The 7,608-nt window shown below is 31.2% G+C and overlaps 1 long non-coding RNA gene across 4 annotated transcripts; it reads left to right on the plus strand.

Annotated features, from left to right (window-relative positions):
- Positions 1-3,977: 3,977 nt before the first annotated feature.
- LOC139847489 (uncharacterized) lies at positions 3,978-6,976 on the plus strand. Of its 4 annotated transcripts, none has more exons than XR_011759546.1 (9): positions 3,978-4,256; positions 4,447-4,509; positions 4,616-4,698; positions 5,077-5,138; positions 5,264-5,393; positions 5,734-5,780; positions 6,093-6,237; positions 6,321-6,431; positions 6,498-6,976. It is a non-coding gene; the product is annotated as an uncharacterized lncRNA (long non-coding RNA). The 4 variants fall into 4 exon arrangements; XR_011759548.1 differs by having other exon boundaries at positions 5,264-5,355; XR_011759545.1 differs by having other exon boundaries at positions 5,264-5,780.
- The last annotated feature ends 632 nt before the right edge of the window (positions 6,977-7,608 follow it).

The following is a 7,608-nucleotide window of genomic DNA, read 5'->3' on the forward strand; positions in this document are numbered from 1 at the left end:
TCAAAGGTTTTCGACATCTGATGATTTCTACATATAGACAATCACCGTAAATAATAGTTTACAATAGTACTTCCATTGACAATGCAGTCAAAATAAGATACATGGTGATGATTTAGTGAATGCGACGTTTCCTTGATAAATATGCCATGTAAGACTCCATGCACATAGCTTGTTTAACATATAAGCAAACAGCGGAAGACTTCTAGGAAACCTGAGAATAAACATGCTAACAAGTGTCAACACAAAGGTTGGTGAGTTCATAGTTTTAGTGTTTCGCATAATCTGTATATAAAGGTGAATCACAAGATTTCAGTTGTTTCATCCAGAAACGTTTATCAAAATATTCTATAAGATTGAGCACCCTGGTAACTAAACTTTAACGTCTATATAATAAGTACCCCTGTTTTAACATACATGCAACCAACATGTACAATACACGCAAACCAGCGTGTACTAAACTCAAATAGCATACGTCTGTTTTATAGTTCAGGCTAGGGTTTCTATACCTGAAACAGACGGGGATGTCAAGCCCTATGGATCCATATACTACTACTCGCGCCCACCAGTTCTTATAACTGGCAGTTAATTGTTACCAAAGTTAAGGGATTTTCGGTTCAAACTCAGTGTAGAATTTAGTATGTACTTGTATCCATTGCGTTTTAAAATAAAGTGCATGTATTCTCAGCCCAAAAATATATTGCAAAAGCAATTAAAAAGGGAGCAATGAAACTCACCTTAGCAGCATATAAAGTCGTTCACCAAAATGTGACCGAAACTCGGATTACCAAATAACCGTAGATCTCAACCTAGAGAACATATGTTGGTCAATAAATGTCTATCAAGCTAAGTCTGGTCATAGTGTATCACAATCCTAATGCTCGAGATCGACATACAAAAGTTATCAAAAGTCGTTTCAAAAAGTCAATTTTGACAATAGTTCAACAAAACGAGACATACCTTATATAAGGAGTCATTTACTCGGTTGGTAATATTCAAAAATCCATTTTATCAATCTCGTAAACAAGTTGTTTAAATCTTAATTGCAGATTCAAAAGCAATTTCAATTAACGTCAATCATAATTCAGTTGATCATATCTCTTAATTCGTTCATCGAAACTATTCGATATCTAAATGAAAAGTCATTGATTTTTCGCCAGCTTTCCAAAAACATGCATATCATATACCTTTTACCAGTAACATATGTATTTGATTCGTGATTCATCATAAACTGTTTAACGACGAAATTTAGCATACAAGCATGTATAAATATGTATACTCGAGCACTAGACATGGATACACAATTAATATATAAAAGATAAAATATGAGTGCTTACGTATCAATATTGAGATTCAATATTGTAGGAAAGTACGTAGACGTAACGGAGATGATAAACACTAGGTTTGATTCATAAATATACCCCCGAACATTACCCATAACCTCCTTGGCAATAACCCATAATTTCCTTAGCTCTATCCCACTCGAAAACCATTTTGAAAGTGACACGCTCATAATCTCGTCGTAGTATTTTATGTATAATACTAATACTAATTAATAATATTAATAATAATAAGATTAATAATAATATTAATCTTAATAATAATAATTTATATATATATATATATATATATATATATATATATATATATATATATATATATATATATATATATATATATATATATATATATATATATATATATGAGAGAGAAGAGGATAGATTGAGTAAAAAAATGGCAGAAACGATCGAGCTTTATAATGTGGCCTGATATCAGACCCCATGCGATCGCATGGGGAATGTGAGGGAATTTCATGCGATCGCATGGATGCCTTTTCCAGCTCACATTGTTTTGATTTCTTCCTCGTCGACATAATATTATAATATAAATATAATAAATAATTTATATAATTAATTATATATTATATTAAATTCATGTGCATAGTTGACTTGAAAATTTTCGTCCCGATAAGTCGTACGTTGTCACTCGACTTCTGTCTCGGTTCCGGTTTTTCGAACGTCCTTTCGTATACTGAGAAAACTTGCATTTTACGTTTTGGGATATGTACCTTTGTCAAAATATAGCCTTAAATTATCCCTAAACTATATCACTCGAAATATAATTTATACATTTGAGTGTTTTGGTCATTTACTTCTATAAATCAACGTCTCGCTATTTGTTAAAATACATTTTAAAATAGTGTTTTACTGTAGCAACGTTACTGTAGCAAAGTTTTTTTTACTGTAGCAAATAGTGATTTTCGAAAACACAGTAGCTTTTCTGGTACTGTAGCAATTCGAAAATACTGTAGCAAATTAGTGTTTTACTGGTTCATCTTTAAACGTTTTAGTTAACTTATCTAAATATCAAACAGATAATCAAACCAATAAGGTTAATGCACAGTATCATTTTCATAACCTTTTGTTACGTTTTCAAGTTATAGCATATGTATCTATTTACATATAATTGTCCGCGAATCGTTGAGAACAATTGAAAGGTAATTGAATAGTTCAAAATTTTGAGATTCAACTTCATAGACTTTGCTTATCGTGTCAGAAATGTTAATCATACAAAGATTAAGTTTAAATTTGATCAGAAATTTTCGGGTCATCACATTAGTTCACTTATTCGATCTTGATATTATCAAATGAAACACCTTCACTTAAATAAGAGAATGATGGTTCGGATAAGTATACAATTATTCTAAGTTAATTTATTTTTTCTAAGTCTACATACTATGTTCTTTGTCACATTATAAGTGTTTATTTTTTATTCAGTCAATTAAAATATATTTTAATTAATGGGTAAAAAGAAATTTTATTGGACACTTTAATGATTTATGTAGTGTTAGTTGTCTATTAATTAAGTGATTCAACAAAGAATGCTAAACTCTTTAGCATTCGTTGCTTATGTTTGTAACTTGTAAATGATAAATGATGTTAAATGACGAAATATGTGTGCAAAATCATTTAAAGGAGCTATTCTCTTACCCATTCAAAACTTTCTTTTTTCTTTATATACTCCTTAAATTATATCCTAAATATTTATCCTACCATTATATTATATTATTTTATTCATATAAAAGTTGATACATTAATTATATTATATTATATTATTATATTATATTATATTATATTATATTATATTATATTACCATTACCATTACCAATACAACTATTAGACAAACCCTAACGAACAGTACTATTCGCTTTTTCAGTTTTCACAAACTTAACTCCTTTACTTTTATTAAAATCCAAATCGAACCCCCACTTTATACTATTCGTTTTTTCAATTTTCACGAACTTAACCCCTTTACTTTTATTAAAATACAAATCGAACCCCACAAACTTAATCCCCTTACTTTTATTAAAATACAAATCGAATCCCACAAACTTAACCCCTTTACTTTTATTAAAATACAAATACAACCCCCACTTTATACATATATTCTAAATTATTATTAAAAGCGAATAGTACTATTCATAAGATTTTGTCTAATAGTTATACTGGTAAGGTAATCTCATCACTAACACCAAAAATACTAAATAATAACACCTACCACGCTTTACCGACTTGTACACTGCGCTCAAACAGTAGGACTCATATAGGCTACTACTGTGCTAATTTTTTTTTCCTCCAACGATAAAAGACGCAACTTTCGTAAAAGGAACAACTCTTCAATGCTACCAAAAGATGTCCAAAAACATTCTTTTTTACAAAATAGATCAACTAACTAGATGTCGAAAAAAATTCTTTTTTATAAAATAGATCAAGATTTTTTTGTACTCGCATTCAAAACGGAGTCCCGGCGCAAAGTGAGTGCTCCACAACTAGTTTTGTACTACATACTAATACTAATTAGCCTTTACCACCCCACCTTTCACGCTACTGTTCACCTGTAAATTTTTTTTTTTTTTTTTTTTTTTTTTTTTTTTTTAATATTTTTATGCTGTTCCACTCTAACCCAATTCTCCTTACAAAATACTCATCCGCTCATCTTCTTCCCCATTCTTCCATTACCTTCTTCCACCATCATCATCATGACTTCTTCTCCTTCTCCTAAAACAAAAGACACCACCACGTCGACAAAATTAGATGACACAATTAGGGTTTCCCAATTTTTTCTCTCAAATTCTTTCATGATGGTCTCTACTTCAAATCAATTACGCCAACTATCCATATCTTTTACGGGATCTTTTACGATGTACTGATTTCTTTGATTAGTGATTTATAACGAATTTGGGCAGAAAATTTGAAAGGTATTTTGTTTAATTTGATTTTTCTTAATTATATATCTATGATTTATGTTTTCAGATTTGTTGTAAGGAAGTAATTTTGTGGATTTACTTTGATCTACTTATGTATTATGATTTAAACTTAATTATAAATATTCGTGTAATTCAGTTGAATGATGTTTTTTTTTTTTTTATCATCAATTGCCGAGCAAAGCAAAGCAGGAGAGACGATCTTCAGTCTCTCGATTTTGTACTCATGTATTTTTTTGAGAGGAAGGTTGGATAATATTTTAATAATCAATTTATAATTATATGTTCGACATTATAACCGTTTAAATTTAAATTTTCAATACTAACTTGGTTTTGATATCTTTGGATTGTAGCCTTCTTTAGCAGGGTCTCAAAGCAGCAATAAGAACAGACATACAATAAAATAAGTGAAAAGGAGATGCTTACTCCTATAAAGGTATGATCATGAAAAAAAACATATTTAAGTGCTTCTTTGGTATGTTTAACTACATGCTTTGATTTTGAATGATCATCTATAATACTAAAAGTAGAGTCCGTAAGCATTCAGTTATATATATAGCATAAAGTACACATACAGATAGTTTCAATAGTTAGTGTTGGTATGCAAACATGCTAATAAGTTAGTGTTGGTATGTTTGCAGACTGAATATAAGCAAATAGTTTTTTTCCCTTGGTAAAAAATAATGCAAATTCATATAAAAACGAGGACGTTTTTCAAAAGAAAACGTTCTCGACCCCTGATATGATTAAACAAGCTGATTGTAAAAAAAACTTAATTTAGTAAAAAGTTTTTTTGCTATGTAACCTGATGTAGCTCTTGAGATTTTACTAAAAGATCATGCTAGGAAGAACGCAACTGGAGATGAAATTTTTCTGGTAAGGTTTTATTATTTAACATGATGCTCTGGCTTCATAACTGAATCACCTTGTCAAATAATCAGTCAACAGTGGTCTTATACCGTACATTTGGAAAAAGTAATTTTTTTGTTAAACTTATGCAGGCTGATGTTTTTCTAGAGCCAATCATTACTGCATCACAAAGCTACAAAGTTGACATGATCTGTCTTCCTTTACATCTTTGCTCCTGCCGGTGGTAATAAACATTTCTCTACTTATTCGCCCTTCATGAAGGTGATGTTGATTTATAATCTTTTGATTTACTTTGTTTTTGGCTTTTTTTCAATGACGGTTGTAATTTAGGGACTTATGGTTTATGTGTTTTTTTTATCTTTTATTTTTTATACGCTGATTGGTGGAATTTGGTTGCCATTTTTCTTGCTATAGTCATTTTATTTGATGTTGTGAGTTTCATTATCATTTTTATTGCCTTTAAATAATAGGTTTTAATATCTCATTTGAGTTCCTATGTGTTAATTGGTTTCTTTTGAATATGTATATATGTATTGTGTTATTTTAGCTGTTTACTCAGTTGCATAGGATAATGGTTTGATTAGAACTTGGTTGTGTACAGGTTTTTGTTGTATCTTTGGTTACTTCTCAATTGATATATGCTCGAGGGTAATTTTATTAACTTCAACTTTATTATGTAACAATCCATAATATTTATTTTGTATATACGGAGTATATAAGAATTCACAATTTTATCAACAGTATGGTATATTACATATTTGATTGAATTACTGATGTATTTTGTGTATCTCTCATATTTTATTTCAATGTTGTCGTTGGTGTCAATTACGCCAAATATAGTTATCATTTTCACACATTTACAAATAGTTCACTATTCTACTATTCTGTTGTGTTTTGTTGCCATCATTTTTTTTTTTGTTACTATATGAGATGTCTCAATTGAAATCCATTGTCATATAGGTATTCAAATGAAATATGTATGAGCAATCGCGGTCAACAACTGACCAAACGATAGAAGTTAACGCTTGGAGAAAATGGGTGGTGAGAAACCCACCGGATTCAACGCAAGTAGGCTATTGTTGTATGTTTCTCAATCAACAAACAGGTAATCATAATAGAAACAAACTTTATTCTCTATTTCCAAATCTATCTCTATTCTATTTGTTACACAATTTTGCAAATTGCCAGGGTCTACTAGATTTCTGATTTTTAAACCGGGAAAACTCCAGTATGGCAACGAACGTTACCAACAGCAACAACTATAAGAATTGGCATGTATACTCAAATACATGCTTACAGGTAATAAACATTATAAAAATATACATCTAAGTACAAGTATCGACGCCGTTTAATAAATTTGTGCAGACTATATACGCCGGGTACAAAACAAAGTGTTATTCGAAGGAGGAGGTGAGTCACATTTTTCAACTGTCCGTTAACTTCAGGTATAATTTTAACAATATACTAACATGTATAACCGGGATCCAGTTAAAAGAAATAAGGAGTAAAAGATAAAGCACCAGTATTTTGTTGCACCAACACCTTAGCTTTTGTTAAGCAACTATCTAATGAATACTAATGTAATCTTTTGGTTTGGTAGCTTTATGTAAATATTATCCAAAACATTAGCTGCTCTCCCTTTTGGACAGATTAGATATTAGCAGCATAACATCAGTTTCAACGCCCGCTTCGATATATAACAAGAAGTCGGTACATCCGCCGCAACGCGCGGGGCACTCCACTAGTTTTACATCATTCATACTGTTCATTGAAAATAAATAATCAAAAACAGTTCAAATAATGTTTTGTATCATTCATATTTTAATCTATTTAGTGCTTAATTATTATGCTTATTAAACACATTAGAGAGAGGGCGTACATGTTACAAAAAAACACTAATCGATAAGTAATCAGTCGGGACGTTAAAGGGAGTAATCAAGGGTAACGGGTATCTCGAGAAACAATCGCACCTCACAAGTTAAAACAATGCACTAACGGGTATCTTCAGGTTTTAATTAAAAATCACGGTGAAAGATATTAGTTAGTCTCAACTTTAAGTTCATAAGGGACCAATACTTACTTTCTCTATCCCATGTGAGATGTGATGTTACAAATTCCCCCACTTAAATTCCCGACGTCGTCTTCAAGACGGAACAGATCAATACCTAGGATCCATACACCACGCGCATTGTGCTTGTCGCACCCTATGAGGATACCCTAGAAGATGTATGGGTCGATGGTCCATCGCACCCCGAGAGGCTATGACACTAATACCAACTGAAACGAACTTCAAATCGACCCAGATAGATGTATGAGTTGCTTGGCATGCACAACCCGAGAGACTCTCCCCTCACAACCTAAAACAACGAATTAACCGGGTGTCTCCATGTTTCAACTGAAAGCAATGGTAGATGATATTAGTTAGCTACAACTTTAAGTTTATAAGAGACCAACACTTACTTTCTTTATCCGATAT

This window comes from Rutidosis leptorrhynchoides, chromosome 5 (assembly GCF_046630445.1).
Source record: "Rutidosis leptorrhynchoides isolate AG116_Rl617_1_P2 chromosome 5, CSIRO_AGI_Rlap_v1, whole genome shotgun sequence".
NCBI classification, from domain to species: Eukaryota; Viridiplantae; Streptophyta; class Magnoliopsida; order Asterales; family Asteraceae; genus Rutidosis; species Rutidosis leptorrhynchoides.